Below are 27,819 nucleotides of genomic sequence, written 5' to 3'. Positions count from 1 at the left end.
CAATCTCTTATTAGCTTTGAACAAAAATTAATATATTAGCCTCACTTTAGGGGCACATGGGTCAGGGATCTCCACATGAAAGCTTGATATTTGCCATCAACTCCCAGAGTGTTAGGAAACAGAACCTGAAGTTGAACTGCTTGGATTTACATCTCAACTTTATCTCTTACCATCCTAGCGTCTCGGACAAGTTACTCACCCTCTCTATGTCTCAGTTTCCCCATCCACAAATAGGAGTACTAAAACAGTTCCTTCTTCATAGATTTGCTGGTGAGGATCAAATGAGTTAATGTATCAAAATTGCTAAGAACACTATCTGGCATATAGCAAGTTGTATGTAAGTATTGGCTACTATTATAATAATAATTTTAATGTCATAAGTCTGTAAATGAAGTAAACCATACTGTAGCTTCAGTACTATTCATTTCTTTCCCACATGATTCCAAAGAAAGCATTTTATTTCCATGTGGACACTCTCATTTACAATTGAACCAGGGAGAAAAATCACTCACCCCAGTGAAAAATACACACTCTTGTGTTATTTGTATAGATTATCTTTTCAAAAGCAGGATGTGAGTTTGCCTTCTGGAGAACATGCTGTGATTCATCATAGTTTAATGTCCAATTTAAATAAGCTTATTAATATTCATTTATTTACTTCTTTCTTAGCTTGATAAATCTCTTTTCCCATATATCCTTTTCCTTTTAAGATACACTTTCAATTTTCTAGACATCTCTTCCCTTTTTTAATAGTTTGTTTTAAAGCAATTTTTTCCTTTGCTTCTCTTCTCAAAGCTCACCACTTTATATTACCATCAACATACATTTTCTCTTGATTAATCACAACCTCATATTCAATAATCTGTCTCCTTTTTAAACTTGAATTCCCATTTCTGGCATCACAATCTTACTTCCTTTCCTTTCCCTTTTCCCTCTTCATATCGTCTGGCTCCTTTCCACCAGATCTCAATCATACTTTGTTTCTCTACCAGGACCTTTTCCCCTTGAGAACGTTGACATAAATCTCTAAAACTTTAATTTCTATTAGCAATCATTATACACATCCCCCCATCCCATAAGCCCCTGGGGAGGGGCGGGGGAAAGCCTTCATCTTGGCTTCTATTGGTGTATAACACTCCAAAACCATCTTGGGGAAAATTGACATTTTAAGGACAATTCAACCAATAGCATAGCTCCTCCACTTTCCTAAATACAGCATTGGGAATACTCCCATTTGGGCCATATAAATCCCAATCTTTAATGAGGAGTTTCCTTATTCATTTCAAATAGACACAGACAAGTACAGTAAATTCCTTAGCATGAAATGTGACTGACAGACAAATAGTCCCCAGGAGAATGAACAGAAAACCCCTACGGCCTCCGCATATTCTGGCCAAGCTGTAGAGCACTTCTGAACAGTTCTGGAGCCATCAGTGGGTCAGCACAGTTAGCAAGCACACTGCCAGGCAGCCAGATGTTGCTGTTGGAACTACATCAGCAACACCTCGTGCACACAGCCATGCGGCTACAGAGGAGAGACAAGATGGCAAATAACTTTTATCCCTTTATTACAGTCATTCAAATGGCAATCTAGAAAATATGGTCATGTGGTGCTTTTTTTTTTTCTTCTTGGCAAATCTGCACTAGGCAGGGGAGATTGGAAGTAAAGAGACGTTAAATTCTTGATAAAATGAGAAAGAGCCTGTGGCAGAAAGAGACCAACATTCACTATGCAAGGAACATGCCTTTTGTTCACTCCTAGAATGAAATACATCGTGTTCCATATTGGAGTTCAAAAACGGGACAGAGTGAGTGCAGCTCCAGTCTCTATTGGGAACATTTTCCTTGGCATCAGCCTGCACATTTTGGATTAAATACTGTTCTCCTGAACTGACACAGAACTTAGGTAATGTCTTTCTTGCAAGAACTTTACAAATATACTGGCAATGAAGCTAATCGCACTTCAAATGCTCTCTTTCCTACTAATCACAAAAAAAAAAAATCAACATTATACTCAGCTGGAAAGAACACCTTTGTATTAAAGGTTTACTCTACCCTCTGTTTTAAGGTATATCCATTGTTGAAATCATTTTCTGGTACTTCGAAATACAAACTAGCATTTTAGAACATTTACTGAAGAAAGATGATGTGTCTAACTCATAAGACAAAGAGATTGGTCTCAAAGAGGGACTACACTGTGAAATAGCTACGGGGGCAGCAGAGAGAGCAGTGAATCTCCCTTAGGGATGGCGGGGTCTCTTTCCGCGTCCGCATTTACCACCACATCAGGTCTCTCAGCCCAGTGGTGGAAAATCTCTATAGACAATAGGAAGCGTCACTGAAGAGGAGTATTCCCCTCAGCACCTCTCTACCCTCATGATGTTGCCACCATCACTGCCTGCAGTGTCCATACTCCACCTCCCTCCCCACCCTCCCCACCACCACCACAGCTCCCACCCTTCCTACCGCCATCACCACCAACGGTTTCCAGTACTTTTCCCCTTCCTTTTCACTTTATTTTGCAGACACTTCTAATGTCCAGGTCCAGTTTTATTTTCTAAAACAATCTAACCCAGCCAGAAATGACTATGACTGCCTATATTACCCTTAGCTGCTTTGTGTTAATGTCATAGTAGTATAAGCTGTTGGATATTTTTTCTTCACATATTTTCTTCTCTCATTATTCCTTCAGGGTGTAATGACTTCCTTACCCAACAGAAAGCAATAAAAATGAAATGAGTCGAACAGAAAAAAAGCACTCTGTGTTTCTCTTCTGTTGTGCGGGGGTGTGTGTGGATGTGAGTTTGTAGCTCATGTCTGACTCTTCTCGACCACGTGGCCTGCAGCCCGCCAAGCTCCTGTGTCCATGGGATTCTCCAGGCAAGAATACTGCAGTGGGTAGCCATTCCCTTCTCCAGGGGATCTCCCTGACCCAAGGATCGAACCCAGGTCTCCTGCATCGTAGGTGGATTCTTTATTGTCCGAGCCACCAGGGAAGCCTTCCCATTCCATTCCTCCTATTAGAAAACCTAAAAGCAATCACATGGTGAGACACTGAGCAATGGGAGGGAAAATAAGGCTACGATTATACAAATATTAGGACTTTAGAAATCAAATAACCAAGACTGGGTCGTATTTATTTATATAATTTCTGGCTCTTTCACCCATTATTAAGTTCTGAGGCTCCCTCGCTGAAAAAAATCTGAAAAATGACATTCAATCTTCAATTGGAGAAAAAAAAAAAAACACTGCTAATAGATGGGACAGTGGAAGTACTGAAAACTGATAGCAAAGAATTCTTACTCAGGCTTCACCCACTCACCCTAGCAGAGACTTCCTCAAGGAAAGGACAAAAATAGAATTATAACAGCTCACGTTTACTCACACAACATGTACCAAAAGACTCAGGGACAAATTAGAAGGTTATAAGGAAAGTTACAGGGTTATATTTCCCAGGGAACCTCTGGCTTTATTTAATTCAGTTCAATCACTCAGTTGTGTCTGACTCTTTGTGACCCCATGGACTGCAGAACGTCAGGCTTTCCTGTCCATCACCAACTGCTGGAGCTTGCTCAAACTCATGTCCATCGAGTCAGTGATGCCATCAAACCATCTTATTCTCTGTCGTTCCCTTCTCCTCTTGCCTTCAATCTTTCCCAGCATTGGGGTCTTTTCTAGTGTGTCAGTTCTTCACATCAGGTGGCCAAAGTATTAGAGTTTCAGCTTCAGCGTCAGTCCTTCCAATGAATATTCAGGACTGATATCCTTTAGGATAGACTGGTTGGATCTTCTTGCTGTCCAAGGGACTCTCAAGAGTCTTCTCCAACACCACAGTTGAAAAGCATCAGTTCCTCGGCCCTTAGCTTTCTTTACAGTCCAACTCTCACATCCATACATGACTACTGGAAAAACCATAGCTCTGACTAGACAGACCTTTGTTGGCAAAGTAATATCTCTGCTTTTTAATATGCTGTCTAGGTTGATCATAGCTTTCCTTCCAAGGAGCAAGCGTCTTTTAATTTCACAGTTGCAGTCACCATCTGCAGTGATTTTGGAGCCCAAGAAAATAAAGCCTGTCACTGTTTCCATTGTTTCCCCATTTATTTGCCATGAAGTGATTGGACTGGATTCCATGATCTTAGTTTTCTGAATGTTGAGTTTTAAGCCAGCTTTTTCACTCTCCTCTTTCACTTTCATCAAGAGGCTCTTTAGTTTCTTCACTTTCTGCCATAAGAGTGGTGTCATCTGTATATCTGAAGTTATTGAAATTTCTCCCAGCAATCTTGATTCTAACTTGTGCTTCAGCCAGCCTGGCATTTTGTGTGATGTACTCTGCATATAAGTTAAATAAGTAGGGTGACAGTATACAGCCTTGACATACTCCTTTCCCAATTTGGAACTAGTCTGTTGTTCCATGTCCAGTTCTAACTGTTGCTTCATGAACTGCATATAGATTTCTAAGGAGGCAAGTCAGGTGGTCTGGTATTCCCATCTTTTGAAGAATTTTCCACAGTTTGTTGTGATCCACACAAAGGCTTTGACATAATCAATAAAGCAGATGTTTTTCTGGAACTCTCTTGCTTTTTCAATGATCCAACGGATGTTGGCCATTTGATTTCTGGTTCCTCTGCCTTTTCTAAATCTAGCTTGCACATCTGGAAGTTCACAGTTCACGTGCTATTGAATGAAGCCTGGCTTGGAGAATTTTGAGCATTAGTTTGCTAGCGTGTGAGATGAGTGCAATTGTGCGGTAGTTTGGCATTGCCTTTCTTTGGGATTGGAATGAAAACTGACCTTTTCCAGTCCTGTGGCCACTGCTGGGTTTTCCATATTTGCTGGCATATTGAGTGCAGCACTTTCACAGCATTATCTTTTAGGATCTGAAATAGCTCAGCTAGAATTATATCACTTTCACTAGCTTTGTTCGTAGTGATACTTCCTAAGGCCCACTTGACTTCACGTTCCAGGATGTCTGGCTCTAGGTGAGTGATCACACCATCGTGATTATCTGGGTCATGAAGATCTTTTTTTGTTTAGTTCTTCTGTGTATTCTTGCCCCCTCTTCTTAATATCTTCTGCTTCTGTTAGGTCCATATCATTTCTGTCCTTTATTGTGCCCATCTTTGCATGAAATATTCCCTTGGCATCTCTAATTTTCTTGAAGAGATCTCTAGTCTTTCCCATTCTATTGTTTTCCTCTATTTCTTTGCACTGGTCACTAAGGAAGGCTTTCTTATCTCTCCTTGCTATTCTTTGGAACTCTGCATTCAAATGGGTATATCTCTCCTTTTCTCCTTTGCCATTAGCTTCTCTCCTTTTCTCAGCTATTTTAAGGCCTTTCTGACCATGATTTTGCCTTTTTGTATTCCTTTTTCTTGGGGATGGTCTTGATCACTGCCTTCTGTACAATGTCACAAATGCCATCCATAGTTCTTCAGGCATTCTGTCTATCAGATCTAATCCCCTGAATCTATTTGTCACTTCCACTGTATAATCATAAGGGATTTGATTTAGGCCATACCTGAATGGTCTGTTGGTATCTATCTATTTTCACAAAACTTTTTCTTTGTATTCAATTTACATGGAAGGGGAAAAAACTGATGATTTCCAAAGTCCCTCACTACCCTGCTGCAACTCTAGGCTTTTCTATCTTTTGTGGACAGGATCTGTTTTTACAAATCCCTTGAAATATGAATCACAATTCTAGTTGCAGAAAAGAAACATTCCTGAAAGTACTTTATCTCAGCCATGGCCTCAAGGCTGCCCTTGTGAAGTTTGTGAAATCTAATGGGATTATGGGGGCAAGATGGAGAGAGACTGTCAGCATCTCTCACATGAGATAATAGCAATAATTCTAAAAATGCTTTTGTCTTGTTGCAACAACTGTCATCAAAGAGGCTCACGTTTTCCTCGAAGCAGCAGCATCTTTATGGACATGAATCACTCTAGAGAGCGGAAGCATGAGGCAGAGGTTTATATGTTACTGCCTAAATAGCTTAATCACTGAGGACATATAGTTTGATGGTCGCCTGGTTTCAGGGATTAAGGAGGAGGTTATTTGTTCCACTGCCAACTCTTTCCTAATAAACTTCTCCAACTGGGGTTCATCTAATCATTATCTGTTCAAACTGTTAAGATTAATTTCATAGCCTATGCAATCAGAAAAGAAGTCTTGTGATGTGATTCTTGGTTAATGTTGTGCCAGAAACATCAGGATCTAATGCCTGAAAGCCAAACTGACCTGCTTCTTCTGCCAAGTTCACCTCTGACTGACTCAACTGCTGTTCCGGATGAAATAGGCTCAGCCAGTGAGTGCCTTAGATCTGTGAATAAGTCATTGAACTACTCTGACTTGCAACTCCTTATCTCTAAAATGAAGGGATTTCTTATGTTGTCTTGAAGCTAAATAATCTCCTCGAAGAACATCCCTTCCTGGCAGGGAAGGAAAAAACCTGTGAGTTAAATCTTCTTGTCCCAGACACAGTATAGTGAAGGTATAATGATATAACTTGTTTTTATTCAACAAGTACTTAGTGTTTCTAAGGTGGCTGGCATTGTGCTAAGTACCAGGTATACAGTGGTGATCAAGCACAGATATATTTACTTGCCTTGTGAAACCTATAATCTAGTGTGGGAACCATATATTAAAAAAAAAAAAAAACAACCACACAAATAAAGGTATTGTTATAGTTTTGAAGAAGGGAATCATGATGCAAATTAGAGCTTGGGTACCCTCCTGCCTCATGTATACTCAGGCCACCTGTGATAATGGGGCTGGCTGAGCTGGAGAGAAATGGAAGAAAGAGAAAAGAAGGGGAGAAAAGAGTTGTGTTTTTTTTAAATAACTTGAAATAATATTTAAGAATAAACATGCTTAAATACTATCTTTGTGATCTCATTAGATGCATTATTCTAGAGTCCAAATGATTCTATGATGGAATTGATAATGGCACTTTTGTCTAAAGATCTTTTTTTTAATTAATTATTTTAATTGGAGGCTAATTACTTTACAATACTGTAGTGGTTTTTGCCATACATTGACATGAATCAGCCATGGGTATACATGTGTCCCCATCCTGAACTCCCCTCCCAACTCCCTCCACATCCCATCCCTCAGGGTCATCCCAGTGCACTGGCCCCGAGCACCCTGTCTCATGCATTGAACCTGGACTGGAGATCTGTTTCATATATGATAATATACATGTTTCAATGCCATTTTCTCAAATCATCTTATCCTCACCTTCTCCCACAGAGTCCAAAAGTCTGTTCTTTAGATCTGTGTCTCTTCTGCTATCTTGCATATAGGGTCATTGTTACCATCTTTCTAAATTCCATATATATGCATTAATATACTGTATTGGTGTTTTTCTTTTTTACTTACTTCACTCTGTATAATAGGCTCCAGTTTCATCCACCTCATTAGAACTGATTGAAATGCATTCTTTTTAATAGCTGAGTAATACTCCATTGTGTATATGTACCATAGCTTTCTTATCCATTCATCTGCTGATGGACATCTAGGTTGCTTCCATGTCCTGGCTATTATAAACAGTGCTGTGATGAACATTGGGGTGCACGTGTCTCTTTCCCTTCTGGTTTCCTCAGTGTGTATGCCCAGCAGTGGGATTGCTGGATCATAAGGCAGTTCTATTTCCAGTTTTTTAAGGAATCTCCACACGGTTCTCCATAGTGGCTGTACTAGTTTGCATTCCCACCAACAGTGTAAGAGGGTTCCCTGGGAGAAAAGAGTTTGCTGTGGCTCAAGGATGACCTAGGCAATCAAGCTACAGGCGATGCTATGCCACCCTTGATGGATGTGTATAGGGTAGGACTGCTGCTTGGTGAATCATTTTGGGCTTCCTTTTTCTTTTCTGTAATCCCTTTGTATTCTAAAGCTGCACACTTGCTTACCTGGTTTTACACTGAAATGGAGCCAATGAAAAGAATCATGGCCCCACAAAGATGTCCATGTCCTAAACCCCAGACCTGTAAATATGGCAAAAGGGACTTTGCAGACATGATTAAGGCAAGAACATTGAGATGTCATCTAGAGAGGTCCCCATCTCACATGCTAGATTATTTGTGGGGAAAAGTGTAATCACAAAATTGCTTGTAAGGCAAAGGGGGAGGGAGATGAAATGGAAGATATAATGGGAAGGAAATGTAATGACAGGTGCAAAGCTCAGAGAAAGAGAGAGATTTGGAGAGGCTGCCTTGTGGGCTTTGAAGGTAGAGGAAGGGACCGTGCACCAAGAAATGGAAGCAGAAGCTGAAAAAGGCAAGGAAACAGATTCTCCTTTAGAAATTCCAGAAAAAGAACGTTCTGCTGACACCTTGCTTTAGGATTTAAGATTCCCAGAACTTCAAGATTATAAATTTGTGTTGTTTTAAGCCACTCATTTTCTGGTATTTGCTGCAGTAGCGATAGCAAACTAATACAGAGCCAATATCCAACTTCCCCTGTTAATACTTTTCTAAGAGATTCAGTGAAACTGTTATCACTAGTTCTGGGGACTCTTGCTCTGGAGTAAAGAATCCGATCATGAACCTGAAATTCTTCCTCACATACTCTTGGAGTTCTACATACCATGAGACTAAGAGTAATCTTGATTTTGAGAAAATGCTCTCTCTAAGAAGTCTGTGAGGAAGAAAGAGAGCACCAGCTTCTGAAGAACATCGGATGAAGTGACCAGGTCAGCCCAGACAGATGTAGCATCCCAGCAGTACTCACATGGGTGACATCAGTGGGACCTCCGATCTGCTTGACTCTTATCTTCCCCCAAGGGCAGTAGGAAAAAAGACTATATTTGACATTATAGTTCTCTTTAAAACCTTGGTACAGACTAAAAACTTTTCAGTGTTGGGTTTCACACATGTTTTTTTGATAGGGTAAAGTAAAAGTCAAAGATTCAAACATTTGAAAGAGGAAAAGGAATTAGCAATACTAGGGCTACAACTGGAGTATGTCAATTCCAACAGTTTGACTATGTAATCCATTCTTTAAATTTAAAAAGATGAGGCAAAATGAACACTCATCCTATGAGGAGAATCCTAGTCTACAGCACAGATGAGGACCATGGTGAACCACTGTATTATATCAGCTTCCAGGTTCTCTGGTTGTAAGCAATTGATAGAGATGCCAGTTAACTTAAGAAAGCAGAGATTTTACTGTAAAGGTATGAAGTAGCTTCTGAAATCCATGAGGAGCTGAAGATCAAGGCTTGGAAAGGTCAGCATCCAGAGAAGCTCTGGAGACTTAAATATCAGGAACTAACAGACTCATTTGAACACTTCCCTTGGGATGGAAAAGCGATAAGATTTGAATTATTGGGGAAGAGTCCTGTGTCCAGCCCTAAGAAACGTGGAGAAGGAAGCCTGACTGATAATCCTCAAAATGTGGGTCCCAAAGGGAGCTCAGCGACCCTGTGAGGCTAGTTCTTTCTGTTACTGACGCCTTCATACTGAGAAGAAAGCTGAGTTCTTGAGAAGTGAAGTTCCTTGATTCCAGATAAAAGAGATGGTAAATAGTCATATCAGGGTGTCTGCAAAGGCAGTCTGATTCTAGAGACTAATACTTCACCTCTGTATCATTAAGCTTCTTTGCATTTCCCAAGAGAAATATGGGGTACTGATATCAGAAGAATGTGGAATGGCTAAAGTTGGCAAAAACCACAGTAGGAGCCAAACTATCATTGGCATTTATCAGACGTGAATTTACTATGTGTCACAAAGTAACACATAAGGAACTAAATATGGTGAGATGGATCCTCTACCTTTGCACAGACAATACTACTATCATATAAAGCAATACCCTGAGATATGAGTTCCAGAAGACAAGGAATTTGATGTCTTATTCAACACTATATCCTGAGCATCTAGAACATGGTCTAGGGTCTGGTACATAGTAGATATTTGTTTAATAAATGATTATAGTAAATGCATCTAAAATTCATTTAAACAATTTTTATAAACAGATTTAAATAAAACAACCTTAGCATGTTATCTGTGAGAAAGGTGCTGAGTCAAGAAGTGAGACCACAGGAGAAATCATGGGAGGCTCTGGTCATCAGGTTAAAACCTGTAACGGCTACCAGCAGCAGGCCTTATTCTTGGCTATGTATTCTTTTCCCACCATGGAATCTAGAAGTAGTAAATGCCCATTAAACACCTTTTTGGCCACATCATGCAGCATGCAGGATATTAGTTCCCTGACCAAGGACTGAACTCATGCCTCCTGCAATGGCAGTGTGGAGTCTTAACCACGGGACCACCAGGGAAGTCCCTCATTAAACACCATGTGGTTGGATAAATGGGTAGATAAAATAAATAACTATGAGTGTTCATTATTTTGAATTCCAAGTTTCTTTAAAACTTTGTGTATGAGAGAGATTTCACAGATGAGTGGATAAACCTCTTGAAGATGATGACAAAAATATCATATGGTCTCTTCTCATGGTGAAGAGAGATTCTCCAATACAATCTACTTCTTATATTCCCAACCATGCATACTTTAACTTCTGATTTTTAAAATAACTATTAAGCTACACAATCCACTAAGCCTGGTTTAGAGGCCATTCTACTGTTCATAGATAGAGACAGGACTTTCCTCACCTCCCAGGATTTTCGTGATAGAGACCATCTGCCTCACAAAGCCTAAGACACTTACTATCTGGCCATTTTCAAAAAAAGTTTGCCAACTCCTTTGGTAATGGCTTAACTCTGTCATTGTAGCACAAAAGCAGCCATAAATAATACACAAATAGCTAGGCTCAGTGGTATTGGGCCTTGTGGAGTCCAGACACAGAAGAAAGATCCTTTACTCTACTTTAGGAGTTCAAGGAAGGCTGCGTGGAGCAGAGCACGTGCAGTGAGTCTGGCAAGAAGAGCAGGAGCTAGAAAAGCAGAGAACCATAGAGAAGGGCATTCCACGAGGGGCAGCAGTTTCGAAACAGAGATGAGAGAGGACTAAGGCAGTCAACAACTTCAAGCCATGTGGTGTGCCTGGAAGATTTGCTGCATGGGGAGAGTGTTAACAGATGAGGCTGGAAAGATTAGCTCCATTCATTCAGGATGTGTCTACTCTGTCCACCTCCTCCCCTGGTGCCAGGCACAAAGCCTGTTAGGTAGCGGAGGCTCCATAAACGTTAGTTCACTGGGAATGAAAGATAGCCAGGGGCTAGATCAAGAAGTAAGTCAAATTTTAATTTTTTAAAGGACAAGACAAAGGAAAAGCTGAGTGACACGTTTCTGAAACATTAGGACATAGACACTTTTGACCTGCGACCATGAGCAATTTCCTTAACCTCTCTGGGTCTTTAAACCTCCATTTTCTTGAATGTAAAGCAGCGGTGGTGATGCTTACCTCAGAATATTGTTGTGAGGATTAAATGCAGCGTGATTACGTAAACCGCCTGGTACGAGGCCTGGCATCTGGAGGCAGAGATTACTCTGAGTGTGTGTTGCTGCTGAGCTTGGCAGCATCTCAGTGTTTGATATTATATCTCATTTGGCCAGGAAACTGAAACAGAGCTGAAGCTTGGGATGGTGAAAGCCGTGTGCTGAGATTCTGTTCTGGTTTCGGCTGGGATTGTTTGTTCAGTCCTAACAGCTAGCATGAGCCCTCCTCTGGGACCCTGAAAAATCGCCAGCCACACGGTAACCAAAAGGCAGGCAGAAACCCGAGCAGCCAGGAGGGAGGCAGAGGCGGCCTTTGTGGAGAAAACATTTGTTCCCCTTAAAGAAAAAGGATGTTTGAAAAGAAAACATGCAACATTCGAGAGGCGGACTCCAGCACATTCATTTCGGTTACCACTCCCTCCAGATGGGCAAGAGGAGCAAGCCAGCTACATGATATATTCCTTTGCCAGGAACAAAACACACTACAGAGAATGTTGTGTTCTCACACAAAGTAATTTTTGTGTTACATTGAACTAAAGTCGTTTCCAACTGCCATATTCCAGAAAGCAAGGAACCACCTTAGTTCCTTAAATTCATGATGCATTTAAAAGTCATGAAATCCATAATCAATCTGTGGTTGGGGTGTGGTTTACTATGCCTAAAAGATGACCCTGGACTTTTTCCAGACTTTATTTTAGAAACACAGAAGAAAATGAGTTGAATGCACCTCTTGTACATGTTTTTAACAGGTCTAGACTGGAACTGAGAAACTGTCTTAGCATGGGAATAATCTGCATCCACAGTTAACATGAGGGGCCTCACTCTGCGGGGAGCCTGAAATAACACAGCCCAGAAGAGGAGACAAATAACATGGAGGGCAAAGGCAAAATCCCAAATGCAGAGTTCTTGGAGCCACAAAAGATTTCCTGGGCCATCTTGTCCACCCTCCTGCAAAGTTTTTCTTCTGTAAGGCAACTTTTCTTGAGCAATCCGTTCAAGTTTTGATGACCACCATGCTGCCTGCTCAGCGAGCATTTCTTTCCCTGATTACTTGCCTTACTGACATCATTAACATTTAACCCAACTAACCAGCCTCCTTTATAAAACGTAGCTCTTGATTAGGAGGTGGCTTTAATGGCTCCCATTGCAAATACTAGCATTCCCTGGTGGCTCAGTGGTAAAGAATCCACCTGCCAATGCAGGAGATGCAGGTTTGATTCTTGGGCTGGGAAGATCCCGTAGAAGAGGAAATGGCAACCCACTTCAGTATTCTGGCCTGGAAAATGCCATGGACAGAGGAGGCTGGTGGGCTACAGTTCATGGGGTCATAAAAGAAAGCCAGACATGACTTAGAGACTAAACAACAATAACGATGACTACAAATACGGGATGGTGATATTTTGTATTTACCTTATTTTTCTGCATAAATCTGTTTTTATAAAGTTTTGGTCTTTCACTCAAAAGCCAATAATTATTTACCCTGCATCATTATTTAAACCAACTTCTCATCAATAATAAAAAAATGTTAGGGGCTTAGGAATTTAGTAAATATTTAATACTTTTAAATATAAATCTATATGTACATATACATAGGTTTGTGTTTATCAAATTTTTATACTTTTAAAAGTTTATAAGCTATATAACTTTTCCTTTAGCTTTTTTATACCCACACGAGATTAAGAGTTTTATAGATCTTTGGTGTTTAAGTTATTTTTATCCCTTTTTCTGAGCATCTTCTCTAACTATACTTCAGACAGCTACATGTAATTATATATCGGAAAGAAATTTCACAACCCTGAATAAGAGTTCCCAATACATGTCCTAGAACAGAGCAATAAGAGGAAAACATAAAAATGATTTGCTTATACTATTTATAAGCTAAATCTGCTTTGTAGTAAGTTGGCTCTATCCAAGCCAGAACATCTGCACGTTTCTTTTAGAGAATGGTTATGAGTGTGAAGCATGAATGACTCTCTGGCCTACTGCTTTCTCCATCACTTTTTACTTTTCTTTAAGAATTATTCTTACCCTAGTTTGGTCTCATTACAAATATCACTCTCATTTGAGCGATAGTATAGCACTATGGTCAAACACAAACTCTAGAGCCAGACTAGGTTCTCTCACTAGCTGTGTGTCCCTAAGAAAGTCTTTGTGTTACAGCTACCTCATTTGTAAGAAGAAAACAGTAGTTGTAAGCCCCTTAACAATTTCATGGTCCACAGTAACTATTCACTGAATGATAGATAGGATTTACTTTGTCTTTCTTTTGCTACTTCCTTTCCTACAAAATCTTCCTTGTTTGTAAGAATTAACTTATCAATAATCTCAACATTGTTACAATCTAGAAATTCTAACCTTACTATCCTATAGGCCAACAGTCAAAGGGCCATTGACCCGTGTTTTGTGATGATTTGGAAACGAATATGGTAACAATCAAGCGAAGCTGCCATCATCGCCGTGGTACAATAACCAAAGAGAGATCGTCACTGAATAACATCCGTCTTTGTAAAACATCAGCAACTTATTCAGTGAGGCGACTAAGGATGGTCTAGGTGAAAATACAACACCAAAATTTCTCGCGGGATCTATATTTTACAGTGCTCAATTCTTTCTGTGTCTCCCTCTCTCTCACATGCACACACACATATACACACAGATATTATGCCAAGATATTAATAGATATGTGAACACTCTTACTTCAACAACTGAAATAGTTAATTGTGAATTTATTTTAATTAGACAGTCAATAAATATATGAGAAGCTTGTCCCAGTGAGAGAAGATAAATAGCATCTAGTCAGTTCACAAATACTGGTTCCAACAGTGCTTACAAACTCCTCCCCACATTCCTCAGCAGCTTCTAGAATTTTCTCTAAACATCAACAGGCTCAGTCCATAAATCAGGCATTGCTAGAGGTCATTTTCTTAGTTGTCATGGCACAGACTAACTTATTCTATTAAAAATACTCACACACATGTACAGGGTTTTGCATATGAAGCACAGCTTTTGGTTTTTAGGGTAAAATTCTAAAATGCTCACAAGGTGGACTGTGTTTCTTGATTGTGTTTCTATTTCTATTTGACTGGGTTTCTATTTCTGTGTTATTCCCTCAAATGAATTTAGTTTTGGTTCTTGGTGCTTCCCTCAAGTTTGACCTAACTCTTGGTGTTAAATGGCTCTGTGATTGTGCCTCTTTCCTTCTTCCATTCTACGTTACTTCATTTTTCCAATCATTTTCTTTACCTGTTCAATCATTGGTTTCTAACTTTAATGTCATCTTGGTCACTTTTTACTTTCTTTTTCTGAACCATCATTGCATAAAACAATTTTATATTATTTCTTAAACATGTTGAATGAAAATGTATTTCTTAATGGGACACTTTTACCTAACAAAATCCAATAACTCTGATTTAGATAATTTAGTTTTTTAAACTAAAGTTGAATTTTTACTTACAGAAAACCAGCAATTGTCTTTTTCTCTCAAACCGAGAGGTCCTATGAGTCCCTTAAGATATGTTAATATCCTTTTAAAAATTTGTGTTTAAATAAGTAATGCATGCATGACAGTATGTTTTGGACATCTTTATCTCATACTTTAAAATGACTTTTTATTCTGAAGTACAGATAAATTGTATTTAATTATTTCCCCACTGATGAATAGTTTCTCCCATTTTTTAATCTGTGAACAAAAGGGCCTCAATAACTATCTTTATTTATACACATCCTTTTCTGAATATGAATGCTTCTTTATAAAACAGGTCTAATAAGCAATGTCAGTAGTTTAAAGGGTACATGCATTTTCAATATTAAAGTGAGAAGTGCCTTTCTGAGATGGATCTGATTACATAAATATTAAAATTTTTTAAGTTGAAAAAGATTATAAAGTATTACGAAAAATGTAGAATTCTCTTCCTATTTAATAAAATTTGTATCAGAAACGCATGTTAGATTTTATAAGCTTTTATTTCGCTCAACATCTGGAGAAATGATCTTTTTTCTTTTATCATGATTGTGATCAATTATATTATTTGTATCCTATTTGTTGATAATTGATTGTTGCTGTATATTGTTTGCTAATGTTTCATTTGGGATGTTTGCACAAATAGAAAAGAACCAAGACTTTCATTTTTCTTTTTAATACCCCCTTGGTCAGGTTTCAGTATCATTGCAATGCTGATTTTCTTCTTAAAAAGAATTAAGAGCTCTCTGTGTTTCAAAATAGCTTAAACAAGATTGGAGTTGTTCATTTCACAATGTACTCACCTGTCAACATTTCATTCTTATGCTATGGAAGAAAGGATTGCAGTCTAAAAACTTTCTTCATTTCATTTAATACTTCTACCTTTTATGGGGGTTGGTCCTTGGTTTCTTAGAAAATCACACATTTCTTACAGGTTTTCAATTCTGTATGTATCTAGAGTTAAATAGAGTATTTTCTAAAGTTTAACAGTATTTTCTCTATTCTTTCTCAATTTTATCTTTTAATTTTACGTGTGCTTTCTTCCTTTTCTTGCTGATTAACTATTATCTGTCATATGTAATAATTCTGTTTTATCTCTAATTTTGACTATTTTGTTCTTTTGTCAACTTTCAGATATTTAATGCTTTATTAATATTTGCAAATCTTTTCTTTATGAATTCCTAGAGTTAAAAAAGTTAGAATCTTTTCTAATTCTATGAATTTTCCTTTGGATATTATATCATGCAATATCTTCTTTTTGCTGTTTTAAAAATATTGTGAAATTTTGTTCTTGATTTAATGAAATTCAAAATGGCTAAAGGGAAAATTTTTACAAGTCGTGAGACTTTTGATTTTTTTTTTTTTTTTCTGGTTCTATTCCACAAGGGGAGAGAATTTTTTGCATACATTATATACAACTTCTACTCTTTTAGAATATATTACTTATCCTTTGAAATCTAATATGACATTTACAAATATTTTATGGGTACTGCTATATAAGGTATGTGTTTGTGTGTGTGTGCCCATGTGTGTGCATGCATGTGTGTGCACATACGTGTATCTGAAAAAGAGCAAGAGGTTTACCATGTTAATTATTCAGTTCCTGCATATGTGAGTGCTAAGTCGATTCTGTTGTATCTGACTCTTTGTGACCCTGTGACTGTAACCCACCAGGGTCCTCTGTCCACGGGATTCTCCAGGTGCAAACACTGGAGTAGGATGCCATGCCCTCCTCCAGGGGATCTTTCTGACCCAGGGATTGAACTCACATCCCTTATGTCTCCTGCATTGGCAGCGGTGTTCTTTATTATTAGTGCCACCTGGGAAGCCCATTCAGTTCCTGAGCTATCCTTAATTATTTCTGTCTTCCTAGTCTGCTGAGAGATTTGTATTAAATTTTCCAGCTTTCAGTAATAATCTCTCCTTGAACAAGGTGTCCTTCATTTCCGTTTTGCATTTAACACTGCAAATTATGTAGCGGGCCCTCACAACTTACAATATATCTGAAGAAAATGACTGCCTATCTCAGAGAACTGCTAGGTCAAGTGTGTGTTAGTTGCTCAATCCTCTCTGACTGAGGAGGCATATATTGGCTCTAGTGGGCACAACCAAACTATTCTCAATGCAGTTGTACCAATTTACAATCCCTCCTGCAATACGGCAAAATTCCTTCTAGCAACTCTTACCAACTCCTTAAATTTTCTGCCTTTTTACTTATTCTGCTAAGTTAATTTGCATTTCTCTGATTGACTAAGCAATTTGAGCATCTTTTCTTGTTTATTAGCAATTTAGATATCCTCTTTAGTGAAGTGCCAGATAAAATCACTGTTCCTATTTGTTTATTGGTTACTTTTCTTTTGTCTCCTATTATTTATAGAAGTTTTTTTATTTATACTGTAGCCTAAAATATTTTTATTTACTTTTGTAACTTTCCTATTATTCTAGAAACTTAAAATATCTTAATTCTATTTTTCCCTTTGCATTATTGTGATAGCATTTTCATTCTATATATTTTAAACCTCATAAAATTTTGTTATCACTATCATTGTTTTGTATGATCAAGAGGCACTCAAAACTCATTTGTCTTATACATTTATTTATTCTTCCCATTGCTCTTTAGTCCATTTTGTGTTTTTTAATTTCCCTTTGTGATTATGGTCTTTCTGCTTGAAAAACTCCCTATAATTTTGATCTTATAGAAACAAACCATCTTTTTTTTCCTGAAAACATCTTTATTCATCTTCATTTTCAAAAGATATTTCTGCTGGGTGTTTAAATAACAGCTAGCTCTGTTACAAATGTCCTTGTGTTGTGTTTTGACTCTTCTCATTTCTGTTTCAAAGTCAGTCTAACTGACTAAACAAGTCAAAGAGAAACTGTTGCTTCTCTTTCTCCTCACTTCCCCATGTCTTCTCTGAGGAGAGCCAGTTCTTCCTCAACTCTTCATAGCCTCATGAACCCAGTGCTCTGTCTCTCTTAGAACCCTACTCCTATCAAATAGTTCCTGAAAAAGAAGTTGTCATAAGAATGAAATTGTCATATCAGCTGCTTACAGAAATGTGATTTTCCCCACCTCATTGTATATGTTTCATCCTCTTGGAAATAAATCTTTCCCTCACTTTTCCTTTGTACATTTGAGGTGTTCTCCTTTTCTTTGAACAGTAGTTGGAGTCAGTTAATTCTTATTTTATTTAAGACAGGCAAGTACTTTCATTTCACAGTATCACTGGTTTTTAAATAACTAAGAATAGTTCAACTCTACTAGTGAATATTTATTGTTTTATCTTGTGTTCTTCAACTTTAAAAATTGTCTTTAACATCTGACCTCCAAAGTCTTCTTAGGCTTCCATGGTGGCTTAGGATGGTAAAGAATCTCCTTGCAATGTGGGAGGTCCCTGGATTAGGAAGATTCCCCTGGAGTAGGAAATGGAAACCTACTCCGGTATTCTTGCCTGGAGAATTCCATGGACAGAGGAGTCTGATGGCCTATAGTCCATGGTGTGGTCACAAAGAGTAGGACAAAATTGAGTGACTAACACACACACACACACACAAGGCAATCCCAATCAAAATCCTAGATGACTTTTAAATAAACTTAATAATAATCTGACTATAAAATGTATATGAAAAGGCAAAGAAACTAGAAAAGCTAAAACAATTTCAAAAAGAAGGACAAAGTTGCAGGACTTTTGGTATCTGATTTCAATACTTCCTATATAGATTCACCATAAGACAGTGTGGTGTCGGCATAAGGATAGACACAGATTAATATAGACAGAATAGAGCACCAGGAAACAAACCCACACGTTTATGGTTATTGATCTTCAACATTAAAGATATTTGAATATTCATTTATTTATTCAACAAATACTTATTGGGTATCTTTTACACACCAGGCACCATAATAAGCACTGAGAATAGGACTATTTACAAAGCATTCAAATATTTTTATCCTCCAGTAGTTTATACTCCATTTGGGGAAGGAAAAAATAAACAAAATAAATAAAAAAAATAAATACTACATACAATAGTGATAAGTCCTTTGGGGAAAGTAAAAGCAGGAAAGGAAAATAAAAGCAAGAAAAGAAGTTAAGGAGTGACAGGGATAAACTATTTTTCGATAGTTTAAATGTTGTGGCCTGTGTAGCAAGCCACCTGCATGCCATCCTGGGGAGAGGATGTGTGAAGCTACTTTGAGGGAGGTCTTGAAGGAGTGAGTCCCTGTGAGAGTGAGCAGAGGACAGAGTCAGGAGCCCTGGCTCAGGAATACAGCCTGGGCCAGATCTCAGGATCTTATAACAATTGTAAGGAATTTGGCTTTGATTGCCTGATTGCTATTGAAGGGTTTTGAGTTCAGAGTTGATATTGTATGATTAAATGTTTTCAAAGAATTACTATGGGCTGAGGCAGTGAGAACAGAGGTCCAAGACAGTAGAGAGGGCAAAAGGGAAGTGAGAAGTAGGACCTAATCAAAGGTTAATCTAGAGTCACAGGACATAGCACAGAGAGACTCTAGAGGGAATGTTGGGGGAAAAAAAGACAACAAAACACACAGATAGACAGGAGATAAAGAGTGAGATAAACTGATTACAATAAAAAAAAAAAAGAAACTAAAAGAGGATTATCAAAACATATAATGAGATAGTGTCAAAGGCTTTAGAGAAAGAATAAGAAGCACCAAGGCTAGGAGAAGACCATTTCATTTTAAGCTTAAACTTTAAGCATAAAAAAAGTGGTAAATTTCTATAGCACAGTCTTGGTACCATGGTGGGACCATACTGGGTTTTCAACAAATAGAGATATGGTACAAACTACTTGCCTAAGAAATTTGCCAGTGAGAAGTTAGAGGACGGTGAGGGGAAAACAAAGATTGGTTTCAGGATAGGCTAGACCACAAAGGTCTACTAGAAGAAAGGTTCGGTGTGCTGGAAGCAACTTGGATGACAGACAGAAAGTTGAAGATTGGAAAAATGCTGGAGGGAATGGAGAAGGGGGGTACTGCTAGGGAAGAAGTTTCCAAGAATCTCTTAGCCAATTCCAGAAATTTCCTTAAAGGTGCTGTTCCTTTTTACAGTTTTGAGTGTTTGACTTGTCCTCCTGCACTACCAATCCTATCCCAAATTGTCCCAGGTGACTAATAAGTCACGTCAACTAGGGTATCCCCGTTTGCTTTACTCTTAACTGCACGCGGCTGTTCCTGAAAATCTAAACAGGATTCAAAACTTTCAGGAAGAGATACAAGTCATTCCTGTGGAAAACATTTGTCAGATGCTGCCTGGTTGAGATGCTCTCTGGCCAGGACGCTGTAACAGCACTGTTCACAGCCTTCGCCCAGCGCTGTTTGAGCCCCTCATCTGTGAGCCATTGGAGGTGCTGTTTTGCTTCCTGACACACAACATCTGGGCCTGGCTGTGCAGGGCAGCCTGGTTTCTAAGTAGGAGGTAGGCAGGAACAGCTGAGCAAGACTTGGGAATTTCACCCCCCACATACACATCCTTCTTTAATTTTTCCTTAAAAGGCTCACACCCAGTTTCATTTTCACACACAAAGAGGTCCTTTGTATTTCATTATGACCAAGTCACAAAAGTAAATGTTTCCTTTAAAAAGAAAGTGGGTGTGGATGATGGTCGTTCAGGTGGAATGTGAGTAAAGACCTTGCCGCAGCAAACTGAACTCCAAAGAAAAATCCAATTATATTGAGCTCCCAATTTGACAACCATGCTTTCATTTTAATTATTTGTTCTTTATTTTGTTTTTTTTTTTTCTTTCTGATCTTTAAGAAATTTTGGAAGTATTTTAAATTTTAACCATGTTGGAAAGATTTCTTAAGTCTCTGAAGTGAGTTACACTGCTGAATGGAAGCAAATTATTCTTCATTATCCTTCATTTCAAATGTGAATGCTCAACTGCAATGTTCAACTATGTTTTAATATCACTATAATATGTGGAATGCATTTTTTACATGGGAACTAGAAGCCAGTGACCTAACCGGATACAGCTCAATGGGACCACAGCAGATCGGTTCAAATAACCAAAGTAAATTAAAACACACGCTTTGGTTTCCTTTCCACTACTACACTTTTTTGGCTGACCACAGGAAGCATTAGGACCCCGCTTTTGCCAATTGTAAAGTAGACAAATATTTGGAGTAAGCTAACTTGATGTGCTACTTTTCACATTCTTCAACTCCACTGACAATATATTCCCATTCCAAAAGTTACTGTTTTCCCTGAAGGACTCATGCTCTTCCTTCAGTCTTTCCTTCCATCAAAATCTCCTTTTGGGAAAGGGTCTTAAGAATACTAATGTATACATAATCAGTAAGTATCAAAGTGTTACATGTCACAACACCTTCTGCAATGAAAATGGAAACACAGTAAAAAGCAAAGGAATGAAACCTTAAGCAATTTCAGATGGGAACCAGCACAAGCTTTCTTTTCTTGAGCAAAGACAACTTTCTAGTACATTTGAAAATGCACATCAGCAACTTCCTACTCTGAACAGTCTTAAGTATAGGCAGACTTGTAGACAAGCATTTTCATCTGAAAAAATTCATTGATTCGGTGAATATTTACCGGACCTTTTTTTCTGTGGCTTTTACTTTTTCTCTCCTGAGGCCCACATTTCATACCATGATCCACATGCACACACACACAGATGCCAACTTCAGAAACACCATTTTCATTAAAAATTACTTATACTGTACAATGCGTTCTGATATTTTCCATTCTATTAATTTTTTTAAATGTTCATCATATCTCACAATCAGATTCTATGACCTAGTTTTTAAGAGCAGTGTAGAATGTTTGGACCTTGTATTAGGCATTCAGAAGGCACTTTCAACCTTCACTGTGGCTGCAGTTAAGCACGGGAGATATTCGAGAAGTAAGCAAATAATTATAATTTGTAGTATATTCTATGAAGGTAACCAGGACGGAATTCTGATAAAATCAGGAGACCTAATTTGTAAAGAGTGGTCAAAGAAGACCTCTTTGAAGCAGTAGTAAGTTAAGCTGAGACCCAAAAGATGAAAAAGAGACAAACATACCAAGGGCAGGGGGAACAGCATTCCTGGGAGAGGCGACCACATTCCGCTAGGCTGGAAGGAGCCTTTTGAAGAACTGGCAGGAGGCCAGTGCATCTCCCTGTAGTGAGAGAGGAGAAGGGGTTAGGAAATGAAGTTGGAAAGAGAGGCAGGGGCATAGCACGCAAGGGTTTGTAAGCAATAGTGAAGAGTTTGTATTTATTTCTAAGTATAGTGGGGTTGAGTAATTTTTGAATTGTGATAAATCAGGCTATGCAGCTAAAGTTATTGTAAATCATTCTTTGACCTTGATTGTTGAAGATTCCATCTCACATTTTCAAAATCTTACCAAGTTCCAAGAAAACTGACTGACTTTCCAATGTTTTTGGAGGCAGCATGTACAAAGTAAGCTCATGCAGCCAACGAATAAATGGAAGAATTCCCTTTGGGAATGGAAATAACAATAGTGCAAACTCAAATTCAAGTGCATTGGAGACAATTTCCATTGTAAAGGAACAAGTTTTTGTTGTTTGCTTGCTTGTTTTTCATTGCTGCATAAAATTTTTCACATCAAATCTTTCTAATGTGGCACACAGTTGGCTAACCACAAATTTCCATCTCCCCAACTTGTATATGGACAGCTGTGCCTAAAAAAATAGGTGAAAGATTACATTTGCCAGTTCTCTTGGTATTCCCATTTTATGGCTTTTGTGGGAATGCAGTTCAAGCTTGCCTGCTATTTTATTTAATACACCTCCTTGTAAATTCCAGCTGTTGACCATGTAATTAATCCTGTATGGAAAAATATTGGCATTTGTTCCTGCAGTACCTGAGCTTCATCCCAACAGAATTATATTCATCATAGCCATTTCCATTACCCTACAGCTGTTCCTTAGAACTATTTTATCTGCCACACAATTAGTGTACACCAGGATTCTGCTCCTAACTTCAGCACAGTTATTCTGAACCATGACTTTCATTTTTTCTACTTGGTTTCAAGTCACTGAAATCTGTCATTTGAAGTAACAAGCATGTCCTATGTTACTCCTAGAAAAGCTTAATGCTTAACTTGTTGACTGACTATAGTGTGTGGTCACTGGAATAAGCATGGTATTCAATCTTGAAAACTATCACTGAGATAATAGTCTTTGACATTTATCCTTGGCCACAGGATTGTCTCATTAGGTCCTTTTTGGCTTTCTGTGCTACATCTTATCTTTCTTAGCCATTCATCTTTGTGATCTCTGCTTTTTATAAATATATTGAGCGTTGTTTTCCTTTATTATATCAAAATAAAAATGGCTGAGAATTTCAAGCATGACCCTTACAGGAGTATTTGCCTTCTTATAGGGAGCCAAGTTTTAAGATAAAGGGAAAACTCACCTGCTTTTTGTCCAGAAGGTGACTAAACAAAGCTCTATTAAGTTAGGCCATCCCTGACATGTCATCTTGTGATCAGAACCTATATAACATGTATAAGGGCATCTCTGTTCATTACAACGTGCTGTCTGGAGTAAGGATGATACCTCGATTATCGGTATTGATCTGTTGGCAAAATAAATCCTCAAACATTTTCAAAAATTTATAGAAGACCATCAGCTTTGCAACAATGTCCAGAAATCAAGTTTTTTAATAAGTCCAAAGAAGAAAGGACTACTTTTTAAAATTAATATTATCTGGAAATTTATCGTAGGATCTGACAAATACACATACTAATGAAGAACTGGATTGAGGACACAATTATGAAAGTAAATCATACATTTGACTGGTTATATTTTCTTTAGGACAGAGATGAAGAAGATACATTATCAACCCAAATATGAATAGATTTTAATGAACTTTTGTAATATATAAAGTTGAAAACTGGTAAAATCTTAAAAGTTATTTATCAAATTAAATCTAGTATAAATGGGAATTTGTAGTGAACATAATTTTATGGTTGGAAAAGAAAGTAAAAAAATTCTGTAAAATCCACTGGAGTGCAAAATTTTAAGGAGAAAATGTTGACGAAAATTTCTTAAGAACTGGCTAGTTTGTCATTTCCTCTAAGATATTCAAAGGTCCACAGACTGTCTCTGTTAGCCATAACACAAATAGAAAAAAAGGAAACAGGTATCTGTATAAGAATATATTTATTTCTTCAACTAATATATTTGATGATTTACTATATTTAACATCAGAAATGTATAAAAGTAAACTAGACATGTCTTAAAAAGTTGGTCATGGTGTTACAGGAAAGGGGACCTCTTCCAGGGTCTGAAAGTGGGCTCTTGTCTAATACTCGGAAATGAATTGTCCGAGGAGACACATGTGCTGACAAAGCAAGATATCTTACTGGAAAGGGTGCCTGGGTGGAGAGCAGTAGAGTAAGGGAATCCAGAAGAACTGCTCTGCCACATGGCTGCAGTCTCAGGTTTTATGGTGAAGGGATTAGTTTTCGGGTTGTCTTTAGCCAATCATTCTGACTCAGAGTCCTTCCTGGTGGTGCACGCCTTATTCAGCCAAGATGGATGCCAGAGAGGATTCTGGGAGGTGGTCTGACATGTCATGTCTCCTTTTGATCTTTCCCGAACTCTTCTGGTTGGTGGTGGCTTATTAGTTCCATGTTCCTTACCAGGACCTCCTGCCATAAAACAACGCATGCAAATGGTTACTATGGTACCTGGCCAGGGTGGAAGGTTTCAGTCAGTGTGCTTCCCCTAACAATGGTAGGGAAGAAAATACAAATATGAATGAGTAACAAAATATAATAAGTAAATCTATACACTGTAGTGTACCTAGTATATTATTTGTGGAATATTATCATTATCACCTGCATCAAATGATTCCCTTATTAGTTGTAGAGAATTATCATAATTATATATACCAGTATTGATGTGCATTAAAAACTACACTTTTTGACACTGTTATAGAATCTTTGTTTTTGTATTGCAAGTTGTTTCATATTTTTCAGATTGGGATAGGACTAAAATTTTATAAACATTTTCCTTCAACATATACGAATATAAATTATAGCCATTTTAATATATTTTTAAACACTGAAAACCTTTGAGTACAGGTTTACATATGAGACATCTGGAAGACAGCTTTAGAACAAAGTCTATCCCAAATGTTATCTATATAGAAAGCCATCAGCAATTTTACCACAGTGAAGGCAGGGCCCACAGGGCAGAAGGCCAGCTTAAGCAAGGCTATGTGTAAATGGTTTTTCAAGGTTTATCCAACTAAGATACGTGAATAGTGTGTATAAAATTATTAGTTACGGATGTATCCTTCACACTGTTGCTGATTTTGTAAAAGGCTCCTAGTCCTCATGAATCTCAGAGAAAGTCATTGCTTTACACCCCTGCATTTCCCCCTCTGCAAACAAATGGCTGGAAGGGAATCCACTCTGTAGACTGCCTTTTATCCTCACACTATTTCTCACTTTACAGCATCTAGGTTGAGAGCAACTTAAACAGGAATTTATTTAGTTTTATGTAAATATAGAAAAAAATAATCTTTCCTTATTTAAAAAAAAAAAGCTAGAAAATTATTTTCTTTACTGCAAATTAAGAAATTACTGTTGCCTGTCAGAAAGTGGTGCTGGGAAAGCTGGATAGCCGCATATAAATCAAAGAAGCTAGAGCACACCTTTTCACTATATACAAAAATAAACTTAAAATGGCTTAAAGACTTAAACATAAGACACAACACCATAAAACTCCTAGAAGAGAACATAGGCAAAACACTCTCTAACATAAATCATAGCAATGTTTTCTTAGGTCAGTCTCCCAAGGCAACAGAAATAAAAGCAAAAATAAACAAATGGAAGCTAATTAAACTAATAAGCTTTTGCACAGCAAAAGAAACCATAAACAAATGAAAAGACAACCTACACACTAGGAGAAAATATTTGCAAATAATGTGATCAACAAGGGCTTAATTTCTAAATACACAAACAGCCATGCAACTCAACAATAAAAAACAACCCAATCAAAAAATGAACATCTAAATAGATATTTCTCCAAAGAAGACATTACATGCCCACGGGTGCCAAGTTGCTTCAGTCATGTCTGACTCTTTGTGACCCCATGGACTGTAGCCCACCATGCTCCTCTGTTCAGGAAATTCTCCAGGCAAGAATACTGGAGTGGGTTGTCATTTCCTCTGCGGGGGATCTTCCCAACCCAAGGATCAAACCCATGTCTCTAATGTCTCCTGCATTGCAAGTGGGTTCTTTACCACTAGCGCCACCTAGGAAGCTGTTGGTAGGAATATACTGTTGGGAGGAATGTAAATACACACACACACACACAATGGAATACTGTGCTATGAGCTCCGTTGCTCAGTCGTGTCTGACTCTTTGTGACCACATGGATGGTATATATGTACACACACATGCATACACACAATGGAATAGTGTTGCTGCTGCTGCTGCTGCTAAGTCGCTTCAGTCGTATCCAACTCTGTGCGACCCCATAGACAGCAGCCCACCAGGCTCCCCTGTCCCTAGGATTCTCCAGGCAAGAACACTGGAGTGGGTTGCAAGAACACTGGAGTGGGTTGCCATTTCCTTCTCCAATGCATGAAACTGAAACGTGAAAGTGAAGTCGCTCAGTCGTGTCCAACTCAGCGACCCCATGGACTGCAGCCTACCAGGCTCCTCCGTCCATGGGATTTTCCAGGCAAGAGGACTGGAGTGGGGTGCCATTGCCTCCTCCGAATGGAATAGTACTCAGCCATAAAACAGAATGAAATAATGCCATTTGCAGCAACAGGAATGGACTTAGAGTATCATACTAAGTGAGGTAAGTCAGAAAGAGGAAGACAAACACTATATGATATCACTTATATGTGGAATATAAAATATGACACAAATGAACTTTTCTCCAAAACTCAAAACAGACTCACAGATATAGAGAATAGACTTGTATTTGCCAAGGGGGTAGGGAAAAAAAGGATTGAGAGTTTGGGGTTAGCAGATACAAACTATTATATATAGGATGGATAAACAACAAGGTCCTCGTTTATAGTATAGGGAACTATATCCAATATCCTGTGATAAACCATAATGGAAAAGAATACCAAAAAGAATATATATATAACTGAGTCACTTTGCCATACGGCAGAAATTAATACAACATTGCAAATCAACTGAAGTTCAATAAAATTTAAAAACAAACTACTCTTGTCTGGGATGTCTACTGGCTCTGGACTCTCACCCCCTTAATGGGCCAGTTGAGTTCTCTAAAGATCCACAAACCCTAGCTCCAGGACTAATGCCCATGAGGACAGGGGAGAAGAAAGAATGAGCAGTGGGATGATCCCTAGAATATTATTGTCTGTCAACTTCTCTACACCAAGCATTCCTCTCTTTGCTTATAAGCAATATGCCAGAAATGGGAAGATATTTTTCTTCTTCCAAATTAGAATGCCTTGCCATGAAAGGAATGTTACACTGGGTGGTTGATTGAAGCCGAAACTTCAGCTAGTATATAGTTCAGCTGGAACTATAATTATATACATTAAATTGTAATACGGTTTGTGGTAAGAGGCTTTCTAAAAAACAAACAGCTAATTCACAATGGAATTTTTGGAACACAGTTCAAAATAATACCCAAGGAAATGCTTTTCTTCACTCAACAAAGAGCCTGTGTTAGGTTGCTTATGATCCCATTATAGTCAAGTAAGAGGACAGCTGCAGTGTCTTATAGTTTGCGCTTCTCTTTCAAAGCCACATCTGTAGCCAAGAATACAACATCTTCCGGCTGAGGCATACTGAGGGCAATTGCTTGCCTTGCTTCCCCAAACTCAACTTGCACCTCACCCCTCTGGGAAGGGAGGGATGCAGGGGTACCACATGTCACCACTTCATACTTTTCCTTCTCTTTCAATCTACTTCTCTAGGACCATCTCCCACAGTGAAGTGCAAAGTCTTCCAATTTTGTGTTGATCA

General features: G+C 38.3%; 1 long non-coding RNA gene across 2 annotated transcripts in view; it reads right to left on the bottom strand.

Annotated features, from left to right (window-relative positions):
• Nucleotides 1–2,883: 2,883 nt before the first annotated feature.
• The window catches only part of LOC123466171, a 153,982-nt gene continuing 129,046 nt past the window's right edge, over nucleotides 2,884–27,819 (bottom strand). The window contains exons 1-3 of one of the 2 annotated variants that reach the window (XR_006641423.1): nucleotides 24,217–24,276; nucleotides 21,906–22,002; nucleotides 2,884–3,029 (exon numbers count right to left, since the gene is read on the bottom strand). This is a non-coding gene — a long non-coding RNA (uncharacterized LOC123466171). Of the gene's footprint in view, nucleotides 3,030–21,905; nucleotides 22,003–24,216; nucleotides 24,277–27,819 lie in introns of those variants that run through there. The other variant, XR_006641424.1, reaches the window with a different exon arrangement.

Source organism: Bubalus bubalis, chromosome 9, assembly GCF_019923935.1.
Source record: "Bubalus bubalis isolate 160015118507 breed Murrah chromosome 9, NDDB_SH_1, whole genome shotgun sequence".
Taxonomy (NCBI): domain Eukaryota; kingdom Metazoa; phylum Chordata; class Mammalia; order Artiodactyla; family Bovidae; genus Bubalus; species Bubalus bubalis.
The sequence above is the reverse complement of the archived record's forward strand: the minus strand, read 5'-3'. Positions and strand labels throughout refer to the sequence as shown.